The sequence below is a fragment of the Equus quagga genome, chromosome 5, assembly GCF_021613505.1.
Source record: "Equus quagga isolate Etosha38 chromosome 5, UCLA_HA_Equagga_1.0, whole genome shotgun sequence".
Taxonomy (NCBI): Eukaryota; Metazoa; Chordata; class Mammalia; order Perissodactyla; family Equidae; genus Equus; species Equus quagga.
In genome coordinates this window covers 27,889,789-27,904,128 of record NC_060271.1, presented here as the reverse complement: position 1 = coordinate 27,904,128, position 14,340 = coordinate 27,889,789, and the positions used below count along the sequence as shown (strand labels likewise).

Sequence of the window (14,340 nt, the reverse complement as noted above, 5' to 3'; positions counted from 1 at the left end):
TCTGGGAAAACATACAATTGAGAACAGAAATAGTATTTCCTAAGATTCCACATTTCCCTATTTGCAAATTCTGATAATAAAAAAATAGGAACTTTGGTTTGGTTCAAAAAGGTTACACAAGGGCCAGCCCAGGTGGCCTAATGGTTAAGTTCTGCATGGTCCACCTGGGCAGCCCAGGTTTGGTTCCTGGGCATGGAACTACACTACTCATCTGTCAGTGGCCATGCTGTCGCAGTGGCTCAAGTACAAAAAAAAGCAAGATTGGCAATAGATGTTAGCTCAGGTGAATCTTCCTCAGAAAAAAAGAAAGAAAGAAAGAAAAAGTCACACGACTTTAAATATTGTGATTTCATCTGCTCATAAATAAAGCAAGATCCTTTTGCAATATGGCAGCCATAATTTTTATTTTTAATCCTTCGAAGTTAGAAGGGAAATAATTAGTAACAAATATTTTATTTCAAAATTCTAATTAGATTTCTACCTCATAATTTCTGTTTTTCTGTTTTGTACCAAATTCAACATACTACATATCCTGTAATTGCAAATGGCTACAAGCAAGAATTTAGGTTACTTTAATGTGTTATTATAGCTCTTAAGTATAGGAAGGGAAATAAAAATATATTTAAGCATATTTTAACATATGCTAAATAACATACGATTTATAACATACAATTATAATATATAACTACTATAATTATAAAATAATTTAATATTTAATGTATAAATATACATTAAAATATGTTTTGCATATGTGCATATATAAAAGATATATATTTTTTAATGCAGAGAATAAAGGTCAAATTGTCTTCAATGAAGACAAAGTACATATCACTCTTAATTTACAACTTCAAGAGAAGTGTCTAGATAGAGCGACAGTCTGATTAGAGGTCCTAGAAGGGGAACTTACACGTGGCTAAGTGCGCACAGAGATATTCAGAGGTTAACTGAATGTCTTTGATACAGTTCTAAGTAGAAAACAGCTCAAAAATTTGATCAGCGACTACACTGTATTTTAAGAAATCTATTTACTACCCCTTCCAAAGCCTTTTATATATATACATATATATATATGTTTTAGAGCACACCAAAGAAAAGGCTACAGAAGCTTTCCTGGGAAAATTCTTCCCAAAATTAAATATATCTCCGCAAAAACAGTTATAAACAAAAGTAGTCTGAAGAAGTATCAAAACAGTGGTGGATCATCACTTAAGATTTTTATTAATATGTGTATTACTTCAGGATTTAAAAGAAGTAGGTAATCAGCAAATGTTTACCATATCCTCAAATATAATTATGCATATACCTTGAAACGAAAACAAAACGCAAAATACCCTCTTCTAATGGCTTTAAGATGATTGCTTTAAATACTGTCACTCAACAATAACTGATCTATTCTAAAGAGGATCTATCAATGAACTCGGAAACAACTGTCCTAACACCCAAAGTACCAAACATAAAGCCTAAAGATATCTCTTTAAAATACATTCTAATTTATAAACTATAAAGCCTTATAAGGCAAAATCAGAAAAGATGCCAGGAAAAATGGTTTCAAAACATAAGAAAATATTTCCGTGGTCTCTTGCAGAACAGTGCTTTTTGGCAGTAAGGCGTTGGTGGGGATGATACTGAGTGGTAATTTAGGCTTCATAATCCATAGAATATACAGTAGGTTTGAAATAAGAAGTAAACAAAGGTTTATTCCAATATCTACAAGTTTCTTACTGAAAATTAGGCAAAAATAACAAAGAATATCTTGGAGAAAAGGAGAATAATACAGGCAATTAAGGAAGATCTGCCCTACACCAGTCTTTAAAACCAATTATAGTGGGAAGGGCAAGAGAACAATCACTTACAGAGCATATATAATACACCAAGTATTTTTACATTTGTTGTCTTACCTAATTTTATCTCCACACTATCCTAAGACACAGATGGTACCATCCTCATACTATGGACAAGGCAACTGGGATTCAGAGATTTAAATAATTTGCCTGAGAAGAACAGCAATAACATTTTAGGTTAAAGTATAAATATATCAAATAAAGAGACTAGAGGATAGTAGTGATGGCTGCACAACACTGTCAATGGAATTCATGCCACTGAATGGTATACTTAAAAACAGCTAAAACAGTTAATTCTGTTATGCATATTTACCACAATAAAAAAATATAGAAAGACCCATGAGACTAGAAATACCAAAACAATGATCGAATCTAAAAAGTGGCTTATTAGTGAAGAAAAATCAACATTTAAAAAATATTGTCAGAAAAACTGAATATCAATGTGGAGAAAAACATATCTACATCATACATTATGATTTATTCTCAATATATGAGGAACTAAGCATTTAAGAAATTTTGGAGAAAACAGAATAGCATATGTATCTCATCTGTGGAAAAGAGATAAAATATTGAGCAACAGAAGAAAGCGTTAAGCAACAAATCGACAGATTGGGTTATATAAAATACACTTTCATGCAATGAGAAATAAATCTAAGATTAAAAGGATATGACAAATGGAAGCAATATCTGCAGTAATTGTGACAGATAAAGCTTAACGTCTACAATATAAACTCAACCAATTCAGCATTTACTGATCATCTGTTATGTGGCAAACAATGACTGACATATACATCCATCAAAGGATACAAATAGATCATTTTAAGTAACCACCACGATCAAATCAGCACTTGGGAAAAGATTCTCACTACTAACTGAATAATTTTAATATTTATAAGATACCACTTCATATCTATTTAACTACCAAAAATAAATCTAAACAACAAAACCTAAAGTAATCTGGGCTACAAGATGATAAGAATATTCAGGCACAGCTGTAAAATCGTATATACCTTTAGACTATTCTCTGAAGAGAGGTCATAAAATTGTCCATGGCCTGAACAATTTTTCTTAGCTTTTTTCCCCCTTAAATTAAAGAGGGGTAAAAAGATAACTCTATTTTAAAAAAGAGAGTAAGTTTCTTGTTCACAGAAATGAAAAAATAGAAATAATCAACATGTGGAGAATAGTTTAAAACCTATGGTGTAATTCTATCATTGAACATTCTATACTAAAATGGAAACTGTAACCAAACTATTTCAATATAAGCTCACTTAAAGGTGAAAAAACTTAAGACTTTACATTACTTATAGCATAATAATAATAGCTTAAATATAATTTAAGAATCAAAAGCAGATACAAAGGGATACAATGTTGGATGTTTTAAGGTTTGCATAGTAAAATGTTTAAGTAGATTATTTTAAAAACCCTTCTACAAAAAGGTTCCTCAAGACATTAAGCTAAAATTGGGCATAAATTCTACGTTGTTGCCCCACCCTTCTTCCTCAGAAAAAAATTTCAACTTTGAAGGAAAAGCAATTTAAATTGCAGTGATCCTCCCTCACCCCCAAATCTTAAAGAAGTTCATGGCAACACTACAGGCAGGAAAAATTCATTTAATTTTCTTGCTGTGTTATTTCTTTCATAAGAAGTTAGACCCTGCAAACAAACCCAGGGTTGCTACATTTTATGGTTCTGAGCAAAAGCACCAAACTTCCAATAGTGAAAGAATTTGACATCAGAAGACATGTCACATTTAGCTTTACCATTTTGGACAGAAATTACTCACTCTAGGAATGCAAGAAAACACATAACATAAGATGCTACAAGGAATAAAGAATATTAGATTATTAGCGGTAATCCTTATTTTAGGGTTAAATAAACCAAAACCAAAGAGGTGAAGGCAGTGCCTCATGAAGTCTTCAAGCAGCAGAACCAGTAGTGGAACCTAAGACTCTCAACTCCCTCATCTGAAGCTTTTTTTCCCTTCACGTAGAATTGAGCATATGACTCTCCCTTTTAAAATTACATTCCTAATATTACCTTAGGCTATTTATTCCTTTTTCTTCATTAAATCTCTATTCTGTTACTTTACTTTGACCTCATGGTATAGTAGCATACTCTTAAAGTTTTAAGGTGTTTTCAATTTATAAACTCAAAATTTCTTTTTCAATGTGTTTACTGGCACTTTAAGGACCTCCTAAAAATCCTAAAATGAGATTTTTTTATGCTACTTTTTAACTTCTTATATAGTCTAGCAAAAATAACAATTTCACTTCTTTGCAACCATAAGTTTTAAATTTATAATGTACAGATTCTGATCTACTCTTAATGAAAAGGGTAATTTTAATTACAAGGTATATGAAAATAAATTTTTACCATTTCTAGTCAGAGATAAGCATCATGGTTTTAGAAAAACATCTCCCAACCTACTAAAACCTCAACATTACTAGTGAAAGAGTTCCCTGCTTCATTATGACTTAATAATTAAGAATTCTTCAAAACTACTCCTCTGATGTCTACTGTGGTCTGTAAATCGGGCAGTCAACAATTCTGTTAAAACTAATTTTCCTTTGGTCCTAAGATTCTTGTAGAATCTCGATCCTAAATTCCACAATGACAGAGACTACCTTCTTCTCTTTAGTACCTGATAGCACATACTGGGTATTCAATAAATATTTGTTCAATCAAGCACAACTTCTAGGCTCTTGATTTCTCTAAATGTTTACTTAAAACCAGTTCATTAAGAACCTTCAAAATACTTAGAGGCAGAAAAAAACTGAAATCTTCACTTTCCCCATTTCTTACCAGAGATGCCTAAATCACAACTTTAATTCTTTACAAGGTTTTGTTAACTGATTTGAGGAACATCATTTTGAAGTCTGTGCTAACTAACAAGTTTGCTTCAAATAAAAACAAGAAATGATATACTTTAAATCAAATTTTAATACCACATCCATAACAAGAGATCACAGCACAGGTACTACTTACTTAGAGGTTAGGAGCCCTTTGGTTTCTCTCCCTTAATAGGCTAAAGTTTTAAGTTAAAAAAAAAGACAAGAAAAAGAAAGAAAGAAAGAAAGAAAGAAAGAGGAGGGAGGGAGGAGGTAAGCAAAGAGAGGAATACCCTTCCCCAAATACATATATACACAGCTATCATGAAATAGATTTTTGGCGAAAGACGGGTCCACATCCTAATTCGCAGAACCAGTGAAAGTTACCTTATTTGGAAAAAAGAGTCTTCGCAACTGTAATTAAATTAAGTAATTTGAGATTGTCCTGGATTATTTGGGTAGGCCATAAACGCCATTTGAAGTGTCCTTATAAAAGAAAGGCAGAGAGAAATTTAACACACACACTGAGGAGAAGGCAATAGGAATTGGAGGAGACTGAAGTGATATGGCCAAAGATGCCAGCAGCCACCAGAAGTTGGAAGATGCAAGGAACGGAATCTCTCCCTACAGCCCGTGGAGGGAGTGCAGGCCTGCAAACTCCTTGAATTCAGACTTCTGGCCTCCAAAACCGTGAGCAAATAAATTTCTGTTGTTTAAGCCTCCCAACTGGTGGTAATTTATTACAGCAACATAGGAAACCACTACAAATAGCAAAAAGTTTATGTTTTTGTTGTTAGTTTTTGCTATTACCTCTTGCTTGGGTTTGTTGACGATCTGGCCACTGAATGAAACACACAACTTGAAAACAAAGGTGGGGAATGAAGAAAAGTATGTAAATAAGACAACAGAACATGATTACATACACAGTTGCAAAAATGCTTCCAATGATTAAGAAAAATAGGCTGAGCATAAAACACTCAAAAACTTTCCAAATAGTTAAACAGTTTGCCTAATAGAACCGTTACACAACTACAAAGTTAGCATTCTCCTGCTTTCACTCTGGGCCAAACTCTAAATTTATAGTGGAAGAAATTCCCAGGGTAACATGGTAACACTGGCGGTCCCAGGTGTTTCACGGATCTTGAGAAGCCTTACTGATCCCTCTAATGCCTTGAGAACAAACTCAAGTACTAGTATCTATAAAACAGCCCTTAAAATCAGCATACAATCACTATACTGTTTGATGTGTTCTTGAAAAAAAATTTACTGCTAGATTTAAACCTGAAAGATACACCAGTTCTCCTTTCCAGTTGATTTTAACTAACAATTTTAGACAAACTACGCCTCATGATTGAGGCTCATATGTTTCTATTTTGACTGTAGTTTTCCTACTTTGTATTTCTCTCATGAAGTCATTTTGTGATATCTATAGAGTAGCATCCATAAAAGCATTTACTAAACATTTAACTTTAAATTTTGTAACACTGTGCTAAGCACTGTGTCAAGAATATTAATAAAGAGATCACAGGATGGTACTGCATAATCAGAAATTTTTGTCATCAGAAAAATGTGACTTTTCTAGCTCAGCAAATGACTTTTTTTTTTTTTTTGCACGTATTTCTTTCTTTGGGGCTTTCTTTCCTGTAAATCTTGAATAGAGCCCTAAAATTCTTCTTAAACACAAAATATTCATAGACTATCTGAAACCACAAGAAAAACACTAAAATATAATACAGGGTAGAAAATGCCAGGTATTAAAGACATATTCTTAAAGAAATCATAATTAGTGTGTTTTGGTTGCTGTCCATCAAAAATTCACATCAGTGTTGAAAATGCCATTTAACTAAACACTAAAATGTATAGCTCAAACAGAAAAAAAATAGAAAGGCTTAGATAATTTTACCAATATAAGCTGTTAATGCTAACTTCAAGCAACAAAGTAAAAGAGAAGAGTAAATTTTAACAACTTATTCTTTTTCTTGATAAAGACTTAATTGAAATAATTTTCCCAGAGGCTCTTGTATTAATTTCTGGTTGGTCTAAAATGAAGGGATCAAATCTAAAGAGGCCAGTGGTCTCAAACTTTGGAATCTCTGAATGCAACTCAAAAAGGACGATACACAAATTAAACCCATCCACCAAAAGAAAAGTAAATGACATGTATAGCATTTTGGGATAGATAGGAACTGAAAAAAATATTCCTGCAATAAACAGAAGCAAGACTGATAGCAGTATCTTATAAATTGGTTATGACATGTTAGAGCCAGAAATAAAAATTAAAATAAAGTTATACTAAATGCAATGTGGTATCCTGGATTGGATCCTGGAATACAAAAAGGACATTAGTGAAAAAAAGTGAAATCTGAACAAAGTCTGGAGTTAAGTTAATAGTAATATACCAATGTTAGGTTTTTTAGTTGCACACGTGTACCATAGTTATGTAAGACATTAACAAGAGGGGAAGCCGGGTGAGGGGTACATGGGAACTTTCTGTACTAGCTTTGAAACACTTTCGGAAATCTATTCCAGAATATTATTATACCATTCCAAAATTAAAGTTATTCCTAAATAAAAAGTTCATCTTAAAAAATGAGATATCATTACACACTAGAATAGCTAAAATAAACAAAAGAAAACTGACCACACCAACTGGTAACAAAGATGCAGAGCAACTAGAACTCTCATACATTGCTGGCATGAATACAAAAAGGTACAATACAGCCATTGTGAAAAACAGTTTGGCAGTTTCTTACAAAGCTAAACATACACTTACCATATGACCCAGCAATCCCACTCTGAAATATCTACCTAAGTGAAATGAAAACTTATGTTCACACAAAAACCTGTACATGAATATGTATAGAGGCTTTCTTCATATATACACCCAAGACTGGAAACTCAAACGTCCTTCAAACTAGTAAATGGATAAGCAAACTGTTGTACATCTCTACAATGGAATACTGTCCAGCAATTCACAGAATAACCTGGATGAATCTCAAATGCATTATGTTAAGTGGAAGAAGGTAGGCTCAAAAGTCTACATATTGTATAATTCCGTTTATATGACATTCTTTATATAACTATAAGAACAGAAAACAGATCAGTGGTTGCTAGGTGCTGGGGACGGGGAAAGGGAGTGGCTACACACTGGCACAAGGGAACTTTATGGAGATAATGGAACTGTTCTATATCTTGAATGTGTTGGTAGTTACATGATTGTATGTATTTGTAAAACTCACAGAACTATATATACTTAAAAGGATAAATTTACTGTATGTAAATTATATCTCAAAAAATTATAATAGGATCTGTTTAGATTTTTAGAAAGAAAATTAATCATATATGAAGTTGAATAAAATAATTGAAGTTGACTGTAATATAAACAAACAAAATTATAAAGTGTTAGATCAACAAAGTTTATTTGTACAGAGATTCGAAATGTTGGCTAATAAAATTATAAACATAATTGGATCAACAGATTATTTATGAATACAGAGATCTGAAATGTTGGCTATGTTACTTGATATCATCATAACAGAAGAGTTTTCCATTAGACAGATGACTTAAATAAGGTCAAATTGTATAAATTCTTATTTTTTATTTTAAATTCAACTACCTTCAGACAGACACTCTTTCCCTACCTAACTGGAGTGGTGGAAGAATTCTACCCCTATGCTAAGCCACTTAAAGGTAGATCTCTACAATATACAATCATCCAGAAGCAATTACACCTAAAATAGAAGCCAATATTCATTGAAAGATGGAAAAACAGAAAGAAGAAAGAAAGAAAACTTCAGAGACAGGCAATGAACCATATAAAAGATCTCTGCAAAACAAATATACAGTTATCAAGCCAGAAGAATTACTCTACAGCAAAATACTTTGCAAAACCCAATGATATCATGAAAACATGTATCTGACAAAAACAAAGAGAAAAAAAATCCCAAAGAGAATTCTGTAGATTAAGTTTTCAAAGAGAAAAGTCACAGAAAAGTCCACATTATTCACTGGAGTATCATTATGGATGTTAACATTGAACAGAATGATTTTCTTTAAAAAATATTTAAAGGGCTTATAGGCATAATACTAAAAGGGTGCAAAAACGTGTTAAGCAAGACTATGAGACAGATGGTTTCTAAGTTTGTGATCATGTGCATGGTGATGGACTGTAATTCATCTTTGGGTGGTGAACATGATGTAATCTACACAGAAATCAACATATATAACAATGTACACCTGAAATTTATGTAATGTTATAAACCAAGGTTGCCGCAATAAAAAAATTTAAATTAAATTTAAAAAAGAAGTTTGTGATCAAGTTTTTATAAAGTCAATCATTCTAAATCACTATAGGACTGTGCTATTTAACGAGGCAAATTAGTACAAGGGAAAGAGATGGGATTCAGAGTCAAAAGGATTCAGCTCTGTCACCTACCAGCTATAAGACCTTGGCCAAGACAGTTTTAATTTCTCTTATAAATATAGATTCATCTTAAAATTCAATCAATGAATATTTAGAAGAGTCTAATACAATGCACATGCCTGACACAGAGACTAGGTACCCCCAAAATGTTAGTCCCCTTTGCATTCATAAGCGTCTTGCTATGCACTGAAAGTAGAATAAATGAATAATGCAGGACCATTTCCATAAGGCATTCATAGTCCAGTGGATTTCTTAGGCATGACACCAAAGCAAATCCATAAAAGAAGAAAACGGATAAATCTGACTTCATCAAAATTAAAAACTTCAATCATTTAATTTGTATTCTGGTTTCTATACCACTGCAAAAATTTTTCTATGTAAGTCATAATTGACTTTTCATTAGTAGTCTTTTCTCAGTCTACATCTTATTTGTATTTTCTGCAGGATCTGATTATGCTGACTGCCCCAACTGTACTATATTCCTTTTGGAGTACCTGAAAATTGCCTTCATCACCCACAAGGGTAAACCCTTTAGCCCTCACACACACACACACACACACACACACATATATATATTTTTTCTCCTAAGTAGTTCTGCTTCCCTGACGAACCCACACAGATCTGACTGAAAGAATCCTGACAACCTACTGCAACAATTAATGCCCACTTCCCTGTGACTTACCCAGCACCAAGTGCCATCAATCTTTTAAAATTTTTGCCTAATTCAGTAAGTACATGATCTCAAATAGCATGATTTATTCACTAATTATAAACAATAACAAGGTTTTCAGATGTTTGACATTTTTTCTTGTAAACTGCCTATTCATTATCTTTTCCCCAATTTTTATGGGTTGTTGGTCATTTTCTTAATATTTGGTGTAAGCTCATTGTAAATTATGGAAATTAGCGTTGTCACATACATTTTCTCTCATCTTGTCTTTCGTCTTTTGATTCTGTTTATGGCATATTTTTCCAAATATAAGTTATAATTTTTAGGAAATAAAATTTGTCAATCTTTTTCCTTTGTGCTTCTAGATTTTGTGCCGTATTTAGGTTTCCCCAAGCCCAACTCATAAATAATTTCATTCATCCTTCCTTCTATAACTTTTATGGCTTTATTAGATTTACATATATGCTTAGAGAGGCAAGAACAGCACAGTGATTAAGAGAACCAGACTGCCTAGATTCAAATTCTACCTTCTGCCACTTAATTGCTGTGTGACTCCATGCATCAGTCTCCCAATCAAAAATGGGGGCAATAATATATCTATCTCACAAAGTTGTTGGGAGGATTACATGTGTCAATAAACATAAAGATCTTATCATAGTAACCCTGATGCATAATAATTGTTAAGTGATACATGTTATTATTTGTTTGATCTACCAAATGCTTAGCCAGTTGACCTAATATTATTAACTAAATCTTGCCTTTTTCTTCAATGATTTGAAATGCCAATTTTATAATAAACTTAAATTCTTATATATATACAATTTCTAGACTCTGTTCAGTTTCACTGGTCTATTTGGTACTTCCTCAGAATCCAACTTGAATTATTATAATTTTATAACATGTTGTAGAGGCTTTCTTTTTGTAATTTCACATGATTTAATACTTGGAAAGGCTAGGCTCTCTTCTTCATTCTCCTTTCTCAGAGTTTATACTTTTCAAATGAACTTCAGAGTAATGTTACCAACTTTTAAAAAATAATATTTTAAAAAATTGAAATTGCATTAAATATATAAATTAATTTAGGGGAAAATGATAAGTTTACAATTTTGAGTTCTAAGAGCACAGTATGTGTTTCCAGTTAATCTTTTTAAAAAAATATCTTAGGCGCTGGCCCCGTGGCCGAGTGGTTAAGTTTGCGCGCTCCGCTGCAGGCGGCCCAGTGTTTCGTTGGTTCGAATCCTGGGCGTGGACATGGCACTGCTCATTGAACCATGCTGAGGCGGCGTCCCACATGCCACAACTAGAAGGACCCACAACTAAGAATATACAACTATGTACTGGGGGACTTTGGGGAGAAAAAGGAAAAAAATAAAATCTTTAAAAAAAAATAGTAGATCTCTCCATTTTATTTAGGTTGGTATTTTTTCTTTTGGCTTGTTATATTTTTCATTATATTTTCTAAAGAAGTTACTTTATATAGGAAAGCTGTTGATATTGGTACATTTCTTTTGTAAATTGCCACGTTACCAAAGTCTTATTGTGTCTAATAATGAGAACAGTAAGATTGCTGATTCTTGAGTTTTATGTATATATTTTCTCCTGCGGTATAAAAATAGTTTGCTTCCTCTATCCCCAATATTAACCTCTTTATTTCTTCTTCTTGCCTAACGATATTGACTTATACCTCCACTATAATATTAACAGTGCTAACTGTTGGGAATCCTTTTCTTGTTCCTCACATTAATGAGAATACTTCTGGCATACTACTACTAAGCATGAGATTGATTTTGGTTTGAAATAAGTTTTTTCTTTAATCATGTTAAATAAAAATTCATCCATTTTAATTATACAGGAGAATACTTATCAGGAATGAGTATTAATTTGGTCAAATATTTTTTGGCATCCAAAAAGATGACCATATGGTTTTTCTCTCACATAGTAATATAGCATGTTAATAGATTTTATAATATTGAACCACATATGCATTTATTTCAGAGAGGAAACCCTTGAGTCGTAGAATATTATTTTAATGTACTGTTGAATTCTATTTTCTAGTACTGCATTTAAGATTTTTACATTGATGTTTGTAAGCTTCTTCCATAGATTCCTATTTTGTCCTGTCCATGAAGTTCTGGAATCAACATTTCATTTCCTTCCTTAAAAGAACTGTAAACTTTTCCTTCTTTACCACGCTCTGGAGCAGACAGAATTATCTGTTCCCTGGCTATCTGAAATAACACACCTACAAAAACATGTAGGTCTAAAGGTTTTGTGGAGCAGTCCTTCAATAACTTTATTAATTCCCTTCATCGTTATTGGTCTACTGAATTTCTTTCTTCTAGGATCAAATTTGGTAACATTTTTCTAAAATATCCATTTCATCCAGATTGTCAAGTTTATTTGCACAGGGTTTTACACATACATACGTGTACAGTTATTTCATTCTTTCTTTAGACTGCTGAATTCTGCCATTTAACCTCCCAAACTTCACCCAAATCAATTTACTCTCAATGAACTTCCTGTTGATGAAAATTAGGAATCAGAACATTCTGGTTGAATAGAGCTGATGAAACACACCCATTTATATCCTCTCTCTCCACAGATCCACTCCATAAAAATAGTAGTAAAGGAATGAAATAGATAAAATATACAACAAAGAAAACAAAAATAGTGTTTTCAGAGGACAAAAGGCTCAACAAATTTTTAGAAGACAGAGAGCAGACAGAGGACTGATATGTGAGTCATTCATTTACTCATTATTTCAAGAAATATTTTATGTACTAGGCATTCATTGTTCTAGGCACTGGAGGTAAAGCACTGTGCAAAAAAGACAGAGTCCCTGTTCTCATTGCGTTTATTTTCTAAACAGAAGGAAGAGACAGATAACAAGTAAATTATTATTCAAGCAGCGGTAAGAAAAATAAAACAGGACAAAGAAATAGAGAAACTAATTCTGTAGAGTTTAGATTCTTTGTCACATGTGGCCACTGAAGTCTCTGCTGTTAGTTTAATAGTCAGCTAATGATTAGACAGAAATTTCCTTAGATGCCTGGAACCAATAATTCTCCCAGTCTGTACTGATGGGCTCTGTATATAACGGCTACCTTTAACCCTCAGCTGGTCAGTTTACAATTCTGCCTTAGCTTCCACTGCCTGTTTGCACAGAGCCTCAAAATGAACCAGAACTGAGAGTTTAGGGCCTTTTCAGGTCTTTCAGAAACACGCACACAGCCCTAAACATGTGCACAGCTTTCTGGATTCCCAGAAATATATCAGAGCTTTACAAATCCCCTTATGGATATCTCATTCCCCAGCTATTCCTTTTAAAGCTTTTTGATCAGCCCATTTGTTTGCCCCAATTGTTATTCACTGCCACAGGCAGCTGAGATATTCAATAGCTGCCTCTAATTGTTTTCAATGAACACCCTGAGGGGGAAAGGGCTGTCTGTACAGAGTAAGCTCTAAGTCAGGTCAAATACAGTCTTGAGAATGAGGTCTTTCAAGGAACCACAAGACAAGTCAAATAATGACAATTCTCTGAGAATGGGGTTTTGAAGGAGCTATTTCAGACAGGGGGATAATTTCTCTGAGGTGGTAACATTTCAGCAGAGATCTGAATCATGAAAAGGAGAAACCTACAAGATATGAAGCAGGGCTTTCAGAAGGAAACAAGTATAAAGAAATTGAAAGGATAACATCTTGGCACGTCTGAGAAATAGCAGAAAGGCCAAGTGAACAAGGGGTAAGAAATGAGGCCTGAGAAGCAGGCAAGGGCCAGATCACACACAGCCCTGCAGCATACAATACGGAGGTTCGGAAGGCAATAGGTGCTTCAACAAGAGAAGGACATGATTTGACGTATATACGCTAAATACCATGGGGAGAATAGACCATAAGGAAATACACGGTCTCCTCAAACAGATTGTTCAATGTGTTTGGAAAGCATTTCTCTGATCTTTATTCAGGGGACAAACACTAGATCCTCAAAATCGAGAGCAAAGTTCAGGAAACTGACGAATGCTCCCAGCACTCTTCAGTTCTTCTTATGTGCTTACTTGGAGTCTGGGAGATTTCTGAAACTTCTACATACACCTTCAGCTGTGATTTCTTCTCCTAGTTTCTCTATTGATCCAATCTCACTGTTTCCTATTTTTGAGAAATTCACCAGTCTCATCAGCTGATGGCAACCTTTCTTGATTTACTACCTTTTAAAAAACACCTAACATATCTAACATATTCACTCAGAGTCCTTTGTACTCAAGAGTCCTGCCAAAGTAGACACAAATATCCAGCAGACCTACAATCAGCTGACCTCCCTTAAGGCTCTCTTTAAAGTGACCCTTAGAGAGCCTTTTAGCTCTCATAATTCAGGCATCAGCACAAATTACATATCTGTGGCCACAAAAATTCCAACCAACTACACCTTCCCTGCTGCACTTTCTGTGGACAGACAAAAACCATCACCATGCTGGTCAACTCCTTCCATAAATACACAGCTCAGCCAACTGACTGTAGTAAAGTTGGTGAATTCTTCTGGCTACTTTATTTGGGAGGCATGACTAACTAACATATCAT

At 33.6% G+C, this 14,340-nt stretch overlaps 1 protein-coding gene across 8 annotated transcripts in view; it reads right to left on the bottom strand.

The window, feature by feature from the left end:
* EYA3 (EYA transcriptional coactivator and phosphatase 3) overlaps nucleotides 1-14,340 on the bottom strand; it is a 97,866-nt gene that overhangs the window by 71,365 nt on the left and 12,161 nt on the right. For 4 of the 8 annotated variants that reach the window (XM_046661152.1, XM_046661158.1, XM_046661157.1 and 1 more), the window contains exon 2: nucleotides 1,899-1,991. The exons of the other annotated variants lie outside the window; for them this stretch is intronic. The gene's annotated coding sequence lies outside the window, so the exon portion shown is untranslated. The remainder of the gene's footprint in view (nucleotides 1-1,898; nucleotides 1,992-14,340) is intronic. 8 annotated transcript variants of the gene reach the window in all.